Raw genomic sequence first — 14,622 nt, 5'->3', positions numbered from 1 at the left:
TTTCCTGCTTTGGCTTCTGTTTTCTAGCTACTTATAAATTCTATTCCATATTTTATAGAAATCTGATTCTTCTTTTTCTTTTAATTCCATGGTCATTTTGTCCATCTCTGCACATTCAAGTTGGTTGGTTGGTTTATTGCAGTGGTCCCCAACCTTTTTATCGCTGTGGACCAGTCAGCCTTTGATAATTTTACCGTGGCCCGCTTAGCGCACGCAGGGGTTGGAGGGCGTTGTTCGCGACGACACATTGATTGTTTATATATCACGTGCGTACCAGCGCGGGGCTCTCTTCCCTGGAGCCTTTGCGAACGGCCCAGGAGCCTTTGCGCTGCAGCCATCATGTCCCCCGGCCGCTGCAGCGATCATGTCCCCCGGCCGCTGCAGCGATCATGTCCCCCGGCCGCTGCGCGGCCCGGTGCCAGGTACTCCACGGCCCGGCACCGGTCCGTGGACCGAGGGTTGGGGACCACTGGTTTATTGGATTTATATGCCTCCCTTCTCCCAAGGACTCAGGGCGGCATACAACATTAAAAAAAAAACATATTACAAAAGTTAAAAAAAATTAGACAGAGTATCCAAAAGACAAACCCAATTAAGATTCACAATAACATTTTTAAAAAATTGATTAAAATTAACAATAATCAATCATTTATTTTATTTTGTTTCGTCTGCGGGTATATTGATTTGTTTCCAGTTTTGTGCGAAAGAAATCCTGGCTGTAGTGAGTAAGTGTAGTATTATGTATTGAAATTGTTTATCCATTTTCGAGTGCAATATTCCTAATAAGAACAATTCTGGTTTCAATTCTATTTTTTGCTCCGTAATTTCTTCCAGCCATTTCTGAATTTTGCACCAATATTTAGAGGTGGGTTCCTACCAGTTCGCATCCATTCATTAGAACCGGTTCGTCAAATCTACCGAACCGGTTAGAAGAGGTTCCACCAGTGGACCCGGAAAGCAGGCCACACCTACAGAAGAGGTTCCAAAATTTTTTGAAACCCACCACTGCAATATTTTCTTGTGATGGGGCAAGTCCACCACATATGGTAGAATGTTCCAGTCTTGTGGCTACATCTCCAACATTTGGGGGATAAATTTGGATACATTTTGGCCAATCTCACTGGGGGCAAATGCCATCTATAAAACATTTTATAGAGGTTTTCTTTGTAGGCTACTGCAGTCGTAAATTTATAATTTCTTTCCCAAAGTTTGTCTCATTTTTCTAACTCTATATTATGGCCAAAGTTTCTTCCCCAGCTAATCATTGTCTCCTCTGTGTCTTCCTTTATTTTATATCTTAAAAGAAAATTATATAATTTGGTAATCATTTTTCCTCTTGTTCCTAATAATATTTTATCTAATTCCATTTCTTTCTCATGTATTCTGTATTGTTCCCGGTCTTTTTTTAAATCTTGTTTTAATTTGTAAATAAGGCCACCATTCCATATTTATTCCTTGTGTTTTCAGATATTGTATTGATTTTAGTTCTCCTTTTTCATCTGCATAGCTTACCATTTTACTGAGATCTATGGTATTTGGATTGTTGATAACCAGATTGGGATTTTCATAAAATGGTTCTTTTTGATTTTGATTTTCACAGACCTTAAAGAGGGCATCTCTTACTATGTGTCTCTGGAAGTATGAATGAGATTTATTATTTCCCAGAAGAAGCCATGCCAGCCTAGTTAGAAATTCTAGCATAAGAATCCTTTTATTTTTTAGTTGAATCCAGTCCTTGAGCCATGTCAGGGCTGCCAACATCTTCTTAAAAACCTCCAGTGTTGGAGCATTCAGAACTTCTGGAGGCAAGTTGTCCCACAGATTAATAGTTCCAACTTTCAGGAAATTTCTTCTCAATTCTAAGTTGCTTCTCTCCTTCTTTAGTTTCCACCCAATGATTCTTGTTCTATCCTCAGGTGCTTTGGAGAATAGCTTGGCTCCCTCTTCTTTATCGCAAGCCCTGAGATATCAGAACATTGCTATCATGTCTCCCCTAGTCCTTCCTTTCATTAAACTAGACATAACCAGTTTCTGCAACCATTCTTTATATGTTTTAGCCTCCATTCCCCTAATACTCTTTGTTGCTCTTCTCTGAAATCTTTCTAGAGGCTCAGCATATTTTTTACATCATGGTGACCAAAACTGAATGCAGTATTCCAAATGTGGCCTTACCAAGGAATTATAAAGTAGTATCAACACTTCACGTGGTCTTGATTCTATCCCTCGGTTTATGTAGGTGCTTTGGGCCATGATGAGTATGGATCTGCTAATGTCAGAAAGAGATAGTAAAGCAGGTTGAGTACTATAACTAATCTGGTCAGTTCCAAGTTAATAAATGTGAAAGAGGTACCACAAGACCTGAAATCTGTTCTTTTTCTTCCACTTAATCCATTTTTTTTGCTACATTTATGTGCAGATTTTGCTATTTTTTCATATTCTGGCTTGGTGTCCATATGGCAACTGTATATGCTCTATTGCCAAAGATTATACCAGCTATAAACACATCATGGGACTCTCATCCTTATCTTAAGGCCTTTCATCCTAAGGTCACTCAACCTTATCTTGATGATGTTGTCAGTATTAGATACTCTTTTGTGTTGGCTCTTAACATTTTATCAACCCAATTAAAGCCACCACACTGATTTCCATCAAAAGGACTTTTGCTACTCTTGGAAGTGTTTCAGACGGGATTATCTTCTTGTTTGCAAAAGTGACCTAACCTCTGATAAAGAACTATAAGAAGGGTCTCTGATGGAAAGAGCAACACCTTGCATAAAACTATTTGGAAAAGGTCAATGAATCAAAACAATGGGGGTTTTGACAGGAGAAACAAAGCACAGATAGGCAGCTGTGAAAGTTGTCACCTTTTGGAAGAAATATTCCTCAAGTGGAGCCTACAATAGATTAGCCCTTGACCCCATAGGGAACAGCATGAGGGACATTTAAGGAAATAGGGGTGTGATGATCCAAGCACCTGTCCATATTAGCAAATTAATAATCTGAGAATTAGCAATAGCAATAGCACTTAGTCTTATATACCGTTTCACAGTGCTGTACAGCCCTCTCTAAGCCAGTGTTTTTCAACCACTGTGCCGCGGCACACTAGTGTGCCGTGACATAGTGTAAGGTGTGCCGTGGGAGAATTACTTTATATATAGTCAATATAGGCACAGAGTTAAATTTTTTTAACATTTTCTAATGGTGGTGTGCCTCGTGATTTTTTTTCATGAAAAAAGTGTGCCTTTGCACAAAAAAGGTTGAAAAACACTGCTCTAAGCGGTTTACAGAGTCTGCATATTGCCCCCAACAATTTGGCTTCTCATTTTACCCATCTTGGAAAGACGAAAGGCTGGTGGGATTGAAACTGCCAAATTGCAGGCAGAAGGCAGTTAGCAGAAGTAGTACTTAATTAGAATTAAGTAGAATTAATATTGTTTTTCATGTTTTATCCCTTTTCCTCCATTCTAGCAAATAAATAAATAAATGCACACACAAATTTTTCTAGCAAACTGGGCTTTGCTAGTGGTAACAAATACCCATTTGGCTATCTACGATGGAAGCATACATACATCCAAATTTAATTAATATGGAAAATATAGTTACATATAAAGAGTTATTGAACAGACAGGGGGAGATCAAAACTAGACTAGAATTGACATCACACGAGGTACAAGTAGAATGGTGGTTTTTATTTACAGATACAGTCAAGGTTTGCACAAGATAGGAAGAAGGAAGGTATTGCCAAAGACTACACAACATTAGATAAACCTTTGATACAGACAGAAAATAGGCTGATCAAAGTGTTGTATAGATTTTTGTTGGAATATAAGCTAGAGGAGGACCATGTCAAAGAAACGATGGTCGCCTGGGCAAAAATTTTTTGATTACAATGTGGAATTGGCTGAATGGGAAAAACTTTGGATACTTAATCAGAAACTAACAATGGCTATGGCGTATAAAGAAAACCTTTAGAAGATGTTCTACAGATGACATCTCACCCCAGCACGGCTCTCCAAAATGTTTAAAAATCTGGATCCAAATTGTTGGAAGTGTAAAAAAAACACCAGGCACTTTTTAATCATATGTGGTGGACGTGCAATGAGGCAAAAAATTATTGGAAAATGATTCAATCATGGTTAGAACAAATGGTGGGAGACCAAATCTTGTTTAAACTGGAAATTTTTCTCCTAGGTATAATACTAGAGGGGTATAAGAAAGATACACTTTATTTAATTATTCATTTACTAACTGCGGCGTGCATAACTTCTGCACAATATTGGAAAAAAGAAAATACACCATCAGAGCTAGAATCAGAAAAGTGTTGGCCTGTGCAGAAGCAGATAGGCTCATTCTTGAACTTAAAAATAAAGAGGAATCAGAATATTTTGAAGTCTGGAATAGATTTTATGACTGGTATAAGACAAGGTGACAAGACTGGAACAAACTGTATATATACTGTGCTTGGACAAAAGGAATGATAATGTATTTAGTAGGCTAATTGTCAATAGTTGTGACTAGCTGTATATAATGTGAACGTATAGTCACTCCGACTTCGGGGTACTGCATTGTTTTAAATGTAAAAATAATAAAAATATATTGAAAAAAAATGTGTGAAACTCAGGGTGCAGATTGCATTGTTGGAGTTATCCCAACTAGGTTTTTAGATGACAGAGATTTCATTATCACAAGAGGCAACAGATGTACTAAGATTGTGGAGAAGAAGTTTATCAATTGGCCTAGGATGCATGTCTTCGGAGACTACAATGGGTCCAGAATGCAGCTGCGCGAGCAATATTGGGTGTACCTAGATACACCCATGTTACACCTATCCTCCGTGAGCTGCACTGGCTTCCTATTGGTCTCCGAACACGCTTCAAGGTGCTGGTTATTACCTTTAAAGCCCTACATGGCCTAGGACCTGGATATCTCTGTGACCACCTCCTGCAACATACCTCCCAGCGCCCAATAAGATCACACAGGGTGGGCCTTCTCCGGGTGCCGTCGACTACACAATGTTGACTGGTGGCTCCTCGGGGGAGAGCCTTCTCTGTAGCTGCCCCGGCCCTATGGAATGATCTACCCCCTGAGATCCAGACCCTCCCCACTCTCATGGCCTTCCGAAAGTCTGTTAAGACCTGGCTGTTCCGGCAGGCCTGGGGCTGCTGATCTCTGATTGAGCTTCAGCCCCGTTAAAATCGAGTGTATGTTGTGTCTTTTTTTAATCCGCTCTGTTTTGTATTTTAAAATTTCTTTTAATATTTTCTTAAACTGTTTTTGTCAGCCTCTGCTTTGCTGCTGTTTCGGCTGCCATTGAAACGGGGAGGGAGGGCATGGTATTTGGGAGGGGTTTACTAATTGTGCTGGAGGAAGATTCTGGAGTTCTGCTGCCTGTCGGACTGCGCATGCAGAGGAGGTTCCCGCCAAGGCTAACGGCACCGACATTCCATCTTGGTGATGCCTTTCGAAGTTATCTCACACCTGACACTTGGGAGAGTTTTTATGTAAGCCTCCCGGAGTCCTTCGGGATTGGGCGGCATACAAATCCATTAAAATTGAAATTGAAATCTTTCTACCTTGCCCATTTTCTACATTCTGAGACTTTTCTTAAGACCTTCCCTCATTTATATCCAGCTTCTCTGAGAAAGTCCGCTCCCCTTTATTCTTGATGATCCTGGCTACCATTCCGTAACATATGACGTAACTTGGGAAAGATCTTCAAGGGCAAGAAAGCAATTGAGCATTATCATCCAGAATTAATATTTGTGCGTATTAATTTTCTATGGAACGACATTGATGACACCTTTCTTTTATGCTGCTGTTTATTTCCCCGGTTTATAAGCTGCAGAACTGTGAGGTCCTTTTCAACAATTGAACAGGATAGGTAGTGGTTTAAGTTGCTGGATGCTTTCATATGATAAAATAGCATTTCGAAGTCCCAGAAAATACTTAAAATGGACCAAGATGAAGCAGAATGAATAAGGTTACTCCCTGTGATAAAGTCTGAACTAAAATAATTGTACTCGGAAACACCACATATATGCTTATTAATGGTTCACCGACAAATGCGCGCTCGACAAAAGCGCACCAACAAAACAGCAGTGAGAAACCCGCGAGGTCAAAATTGCGCCAATGAATGAGCGCAGAAGCGTGCCGACAACAGCGTGCCGACAAAACCGCGCCTTCAACAAAGAACTAATAAAAACCTAATAACCCTAACCCTAACCCTAACCCTAACCCTAACCCTAATCCTTACCTTAACTTAAATCGCGCTTTTGTGGGGGCGGTTTTGTCGGCGCGTTGTTGTGGGTGCGTTTATGACATCGTGGTTTTCTCGCCGCGGTTTCGTCGGCGCGCTTTTGTTGTGCGCACATTTGTTGGGTCACACTTATTAATAATTCCTTAATGGCCTAGTGGCTAAGGTGCTGGGTTTCTCGACAGAAAGATTGGCAATCTGAGACCCAAGTACCTTGTTCTTACCCCAACTCCTGGCAAACTAGCAGCTTGAAAGCATGCAAATGTAAGTAGATATCTTGATGATGTTGTCATCCTTATCTTGATGAAATTGTCAGTAATAGATACTCTTTTGTGTTGGCTCTTAACATTTTATCAACCCAATTAAAGCCACCAGACTGATTTCCATCAAAAGGACTTTTGCTACTCTTGGAAGTGTTTCAGAAGGGATTATCTTCTTGTTTGCAAAAGTGACCTAACCTCTGATAAAGAACTATAAGAAGGGCCTCTGATGGAAAGAGCAACACCTTGCATAAAACTATTTGGAAAAGGTCAATGAATCAAAACAATGGGGGTTTTGACAGGAGAAACAAAGCACAGATAGGCAGCTGTGAAAGTTGTCACCTTTTGGAAGAAATCTTTCTCAAGGGGAGCCTACAATAGATTAGCCCTTGACCCCATAGGGAACAGCATGAAGGACAGTTAAGGAAATAGGGGTGTGATGATCCAGGCACCTGTCCATATTAGCAAATTAATAATCTGAGAATTAGCAAGATGAAACAGAATGAATAAGGTTACTCCCTATGATAAAGTCTGTACTAAAATAATGGTACTCAGAAACACAATAGATATGCTTATTAATAATTCCTCAATGGCCTTAATGATCTAGTGGTTAAGATGCTGAGTTTCTCAACAGAGAATCTGTTGACCCAAGTACCTTGTTCTTACCCCAACTCCTGGCAAACTAGCAACTTGAAAGCATGGCAATGCAAGTAGATAAATAGGTACCACTTTGGTGGAAAGATAGCAGCGTTCTATGCACCTTGGAGTATAGTCATGCTGGCCACATGACCACAGAAACATTTTAAGACAACTCTGAATCTCTCAGCTAGAAAACAGAGATGACCACCAAGCACATCTGGACAGGGGAAACCTTTACCTTTTGTTAGGTAGTCTCTAAGGTGCTTTTTGGGATGCAACTGGATTCTCTTGTTTTTTTTTTTTCTTTTGAAGATGTTTCACTTCTCATCAAAGAAGCTTCTTGAGCTCTGACAGGATAGTGGCGAATGGAAGGATTTATATTCCTTGCAGACAGCTGGTGATCTGCATCCTTTTAGTGGGATGTTGAAGCACCTCGAGGTTTATCTGTGTCCTCAGAGTTACCCGAGTGGTGCAAATGGTTCCTGTAGTGTGCAATTTTTCATCTGGAAATCCATTCCTACCACCATACCGTTCAAAGGGTGTTCATCCCATCTCTACAAACTTTTGTTAGGTATTTACTGCATTAAAAAAACACCATAAATGTCTTCCTTTCTTCCAAGTAGATCTTTTGCATCCATTTTCTTTCTTATTTCCCAATTTGAAAACAGATCATTCATTTTATGGTAAATAGCCTGTCAGAAGGACCTTGGGAGAGCTGCAGACTGGATAACTGAATAGAAGGAAAGGCGCTGGGAGCATTTAGCAATAGCAATAGCAGTTAGACTTACATACCGCTTCATAGGGCTTTCAGCCCTCTCTAAGCGGTTTACAGAGTCAGCATATTGCCCCCAACAACAATCCGGGTCCTCATTTTACCCACCTTGGAAGGATGGAAGGCTGAGTCAACCTTGAGCCGGTGAGATTAGAACCGCTGAACTGCAGATAACAGTCAGCTGAAGTGGCCTGCAGTACTGCACCCTAACCACTATGCCACCTAATAGGCTCTCTATTTTGGAAGGGACACTCTCTAGTTTCCCCAAAAGTAAAAAGAAAGAAGGGTGCACAAAATAATCTCACTTTGGTTGGATTATGTTAGTGTAATTTGGCAATAAGAGCTGGTGCTCCTGGTTGTGTAATTTGTCTGGATTATTTTATATGGCTAACAATAATACATGTGCACATTTTGGAAAAAAGGCAATGACAAACGACTGAAATGTCCTGGCTGAGAAAACTGTATGTTGGGGTCTTGGTGAACTATCTTGGTAATGAAACATCTGCAGGAAGAAAAGTAGACTCAACGAAAGTCAAGGACCTAACAAATCAAGCTGGAGCTACACATGTACTCTCCATTATGGAAAACGCTAATAGCAACAGCAATAGCAGTTAGACTTATATACCGCTTCATAGGGCTTTCAGCCCTCTCTTAGCGGTTTACAGAGTCAGCATATTGCCCCCAACAATCCAGGTCCTCATTTTATCCACCTCGGAAGGATGGAAGGCTGAGTCAACCTTGAGCCGGTGAGATTTGAACAGCCAAACTGCAGAACTGCAGCCAGCTGAAGTAACCTGCAGTGCTGCATTTAACCACTGCGCCACCTCGACTCTTATAAGTCTCTGAAGGCACCAGGTGTTTAACTGAAACAGTTGAAACACTTCTTCCTGTTTATCAGAATCCTACATTCAGTCCATCTTCCCTCTCAGAGTGGAAAAAATATAAAGATTGCTTTAGTAATGTCCTCCGTGTATGTGTTTTATATGACTTCAATCCTCACTCTTGGAGGGAGAAGGATTTCTCTATTTTTTTACCCACTGCACTTCCTGTATAGTATTTTCGGGTATCTTAACTAGATTATGTGACTGGTTTCATCCTATTTGGGACTTTTCAGATATAAGGAACCAGATAATATTCAAAAAAAGGTTCACAGCCTCTATGTATTAGTTTATAAAAGAGCCAAGGTGGCGCAGTGGTTAAATGCAGCACTGCAGGCTACTGCTAGATCAGCAGGTCAGCGGTTCAAATCTCACCGGCTCAGGGTTGACTCAGCCTTCCATCCTTCCGAGGTGGGTAAAATGAGGACCCAGATTGTTGGGGGCAATATGCTGACTCTCTGTAAACCGCTTAGAGAGGCCTGAAAGGCCTATGAAGCGGTATATAAGTCTACTGCTATTGCTATTGCTATTGCTATTAAGCATCAGAACTTGGATAGCTCCTAAAATGGACTATACAAGTAGTTCTCAACTTCCAACCACAACTCAGCCAAAAATTTCTGTTGCTAGGTCAGAGGTTTGTTAAGTGAACTTTGCCATGTTTTTACGCACTTTCTTGCCACCGTTGTTACGTGAATCGCTGCAGTTGTTAAGTTGGTAGCGTGGTCGTTAAGTGAATATGGCTTCCCCACCGACTTTGCCTGTTGGAAAAGCAAAAGGAATCACATGACCCTGGGATAAATATGAGTCAGTTGCCAAGCATCTAAATTTTGCTCGTGTGACCATGGAGATACTGCAACAGTCATAGGTGTGAAAAATGGTCACTGCTGTTGTAACTTCAAATGAGTCAGGGTTCCAAGTAACACCCCCAACAAAAGAAGGCTCCAAGTCTTCTTGAGGTTCCTCAAAGTTCCATTTTATTAGAGATGTCATATTGGCACATCTGGGGAAACCTGAATCTGAAAGCTTCCAGGTTTTCCCCACCCAAAAGAAAGTCCAAGTCACTGCCCGGCACCCACATATCCATCCCATGGCCCAATCAGGCACCATCCCAACTGGAGATGCTTCCCAGTCACACCACTCCAGGTGGAGGGCAAGACGTCCTTGACTCTCTGAGAAAGGAATGTTATTTTGACTATATATCTCCCATAGTCCATATAATCCCCCCTCCCATTTTATCACAGCATTAAATGTGGCAGGCCTGAAGGCCCAATGCAGGCCTTTTTGCCCAATGCAAAAGATGGCTTCCAGGCCTGACAAAATGGTTAGTAAATGAACAGTGGTAAGTTGAAGACCACCTGAATATAGTTGCCTAAAATACAATTGTTCATGGGTTCAATTCTTAGTAAAGGTTTACATTCAATGGAATCATATCTGGCCATCATATGTCTGAAGAATCTGAAACAGGGTAAATCTGCTCGTAAAATGCCAGATGGTGGTCAGTGTAACTATTCATACTCTTACCATCTTCTGTAGAGAACTTTGAGGGAACATTTTCCACTGATTCCTATCCACAAGATACAGATGGAGAGATTAGATATGCTTGGCATGTTTATTTATTTTTTGCACTGAATCTACTGCTTGAATAAGCTTTAGGTGACTGAAAGACAGGGTAAACTTTAAGGGACGACCCTTTGGAACGATCTCCCCGTGGAGATTCGTACCCTCACCACTGTCCAGACCTTCCGCACAGCCCTTAAGACCTGGCTAGCCCGTCAGGCCTGGGGATAAAGCTAATTTGTCCCCACCCGAATGATGAATGAATGTTGCTTACTATTTTACTTCTATGTATTGTTTGTGTCTATTGTCTGTATACTCCCCCCCCCTCATTTTATGTAAGCCGCCCTGTCCTCTCAGGGAAAAGGGCGGCCTATAAGTATTAATAAATACTAAATACTAAAACCTATGAAGAACGGTTGCAGGAACTGGGTATGTCTAATTTAATAGAAAGAAGGACTAGGGGAGACATGATAGCAGGGTTCTAATATCTCAGGGGCTGCCACAAAGAAGAGGGAGTCAAGCTATTCTCCAAGGCACTTAAAGGCAGGACAAGAAGCAATGGGTGGAAAGAGGGAAGGGAAAGAGGTGGTTTTTTTCCAGGTGTCAGCTGAAAAAATCCCCCAGAGAATTCCCTGTTTATGTTGCCACCACTAAGAAAATCCCAAAGAAATGCCTACATAATTTCTGGAATGGTATAGGGCAGTGTTGGCTAACCTTTTTGGTGCCGAATGCCCAAAGCATGCATGCACAACCCCAAAATTCAATGCGGGTGTCCCCTGCGCATGCACCACCCGACACACCCCTCCCCCTGCAGTTGCATACACCCCCCCCTTATGCATGCACCACCCCTGCATCTGGTTTTGGTTTCCAGGCTAGTGCAGGAGGCTCCCAAAATGCGATGTGAGTGCCTCCTGAACAAGCGCCCCTGCGTATGCTTGCGCAGGTCCTCCTGCATGTGCCCTGTCCCTATGCATGCGTGGCAGAGATGTGGAGACCAGCTGGCTGGTGGGAGGCACGCATGTATGCATAATGGAGCTGGGCTGGGGCAACGGCTGGTGTGACCGCAGAGGGTCCTGCGTGACACCTGTGCCATAAGTTCACCATCACAGGTTTATAGCAATAGCAGTAATAGCAATAGCAGTAGACTTATATACCGCTTCATAGGCCTTTCAGGCCTCTCTAAGCGGTTTACAGAGAGTCAGCATATTGCCCCCAACAATCTGGGTCCTCATTTTACCCACCTCGGAAGGATGGAAGGCTGAGTCAACCCTGAGCCGGTGAGATTTGAACCGCTGACCTGCTGATCTAGCAGTGGCCTGCAGTGCTGCATTTAACCACTGCGCCACCTTGGCTCTTGGTTTAGGGTCTCCTGCTGGAGCAGGGGTTTGGACTAGAAGGCCTGCAAGGTCAACTCTGTTATTCTGTTGTTAATTCTTTCCTGCCATTTAATGGTCATCTGCATTGATGAGGCTCAACTTTGATAGACCTTGGATAAAGAGGCCCATTTGCGTAGGTTCTTCCACGATGTTCAAACCTCACACAACCTCTGCCATTTAGCTTCAATTTGAGCATGGATGATGGAATAATTGTGCATGATGCAATGGAAGCATGACATTTCCTTGCAAATCAAGAAACAATAGAGGTATTGGGTTTGGGCAATGAAGCCTGCAGATTCAGGTATTAAAAGGTAGCGGTGAAGCTGAGTAAGGTCACTTAGAAGAACTTCAAGGACTAGAGGAACTGAAGAGCAACAAGAAGATGTATCTCCTTTTACTCTTCGCTTTGACTTTTACGTTTTCTGAACAAAGGGTAAGGCACCCAAGACGTATATAGTATGTGGCTATATTACCTATAAACAACTAAGGAAGGTCAATCTTTGACTTTTTATTGATATAGTGTGTCAAGGTTTATTGGATACCCCCCAAAACTATATATATATATGCTAGGCTACATCAACAAAAACTTTGAGGCAATGCTTAGAAGAAAGGCTGCAGCATAGAAAGACGGTAGTTGTCTTCTTATGGTTTTTGTTCTGCAGTGGATTCTGATCGGCATGGTTGGTGGTGGGAATAGGATGCAGCAATTTCTCAACAGCTACCAAATTCATTTGTTGCCAGTGCTTCTCTCCAAATTTAATTGGTTTGGTCCATTGATGGAGACTTTGGTTGAAGCAAAGAGTTAACTTAGTTTTCATTGCTATCTGGCCAAGAACATGCTGTTCATTTCATGTGGTCATTTGATCACAACTTGCAACTTTCCCCGTCAGCCTGAAACAAGCAAAGTCTATGGGGGAAGCTTTGCTTAATGACTGTGAAGTCACAAAGCAAGGTCCATATTGTGGTTGTGAGTACAAGGAACAATATGGAAAAGGAAATCTCTCAAAACATTTATTATTGTCTATCTGGATAATGAAGGAATTCATTTAAATGTGTGTGTGTGTGTGTGTGTGTGTGTGTGTGTGTGTGTGTGTTTGTAGATTTTCATGGGTGTAAGTATGCTGGTCTTATTGTATTCGGGTCTTTTCCCATGTAAGATTGAGATTGTCTTGGCAAAGTACCTGCATTTATGACATTTTTGCTGATAAATAAATGAAGTGAGACTAGTATAGATCTATTTCAATCTATTTAGCTCTCATCAGCTAGCCAGACCCTTACTGGGAATTGAACCTGGGCTGTTTTTACATATTAGTCAGTTATATTAACCTCTAACCCAACACAAAACGCAACACAAAAATGGTTATTCTGCCTGGAAGGCTCCTAGGATGGAGCCGAAAGGCAAAGAGAAGCAGCATGCTCCCTCCCCTATTTGGGCATACCAGATGCTTTGACATAACACTTAATCATTTCCTTGGCTCAGCTAATAAGAGAGGAGAGCTTGTGGCTTATATTGCACTATCCCAGACAGACCCAGCCCATAACTTGGGGTTCTCCTGGATTTGATGGCAGTCAGGAGCTAGGAGAGCCTTTGTACAACTTCGTGTTATGTGCCAGTTACTATTATCCCTGTTCAGGAGTCACTGTGGTCACTCTAACCATGGTCATCTCACATTTATACTACCACAATGCGCTCTACATTGGGTTAAACGTAAGCTTTTAGAAGCCACAACTGGTGCAGAATGCAACAGCATAGTAGTTACTGGAGCCCCTAGAATGTGCCACATGTTACCCCACTGCTTCATGAACTGCACTGGCTGCTGGTTTACTTCCTGGTGCAATTGAAGGAGTTGGTTATTACTCCCAAAAAACTCGTATAGTATGGGTTATGTTACGTCATGTTCTTTCTTTACAGAAAGAAACTGAAGGAGACTTTGGGGAAGGAAAGAGTTACGTTAGTTTTCACTGCAATCTGGCCAATAATATCCCGATCATCTCACTTGAATGGAAAAGGAGAACCGGTTTAGAGGTGTGGCAGGCCTGGGTCGCTGCCAGTTCTGGAGACCCAGGCCACCAAACCACTACCAGTTTGGCCGAATCGGTCCGAACCAATCTGAACCGGTCCAAACCGGTAGGAACCCACAACTGGTCAGACTCTTTTCAGAAAGAAACTGAGGGAGACTTTGGAGAAGGAAAGAGTTACATTAGTTTTCATTTCTAACTGGCCAATAATATGCTGATCATTTCACTTGCATGGAAAAGAGAAATGTGAAGTTATTAGTGGAGAGAGATATTTTATCCATCTATATCTGGACATCTGCCTGATACATGCATACAGGGAGTCTGAATTTATGACTATTTGTATAATGATGGGTTGAGGTTAAGATAGTGCTGAAAAAAGTGACCCATGACTTGTCCTCAAAGCCATCACACCGTCCATTAGTCCTGTGACTGTAATTTAGGTGCTCAGTAACTGGATCATATTGATCATGGCTGCAACTTTCCCAGCCAGCCTGCAACAAGCAAAATCAATGGGGGAAAGTTTTGTTTAAAGGCTGTGATAAAAAAAGAGTCACCAAAAAAAGTTCCATATTGTGGTTGTGAGAATATGAAACAATGTTAAGAAGGGATTTTCTCTCTTTCAAAACATTTAATAAATCTGCATCTGTTTGATCCCTATTACTGTACGTTGTGTGAAAGAACACATGTTATATTTGGGCAATGAAGGAATTCATATATTACACTAAAGATGGAAATGATGTGGTTGGAGAAATCATGAGTGTTATGACAATACTTTTCTTTTGTTTCCTTTTTAGCCCATACTGGTAAGTAGCTTTTGTTTTATTTTGTGGTGTTCTGAATATTCTTCCATCTGAACAAGCACCCCATT

The sequence above is a fragment of the Thamnophis sirtalis genome, unplaced genomic scaffold (assembly GCF_051295495.1).
Source record: "Thamnophis sirtalis isolate CommonGarterSnake01/CBP01778 unplaced genomic scaffold, rThaSir2_p1.2 scaffold_13, whole genome shotgun sequence".
Taxonomy (NCBI): domain Eukaryota; kingdom Metazoa; phylum Chordata; class Lepidosauria; order Squamata; family Natricidae; genus Thamnophis; species Thamnophis sirtalis.
This window is presented reverse-complemented; position numbering follows the sequence as displayed.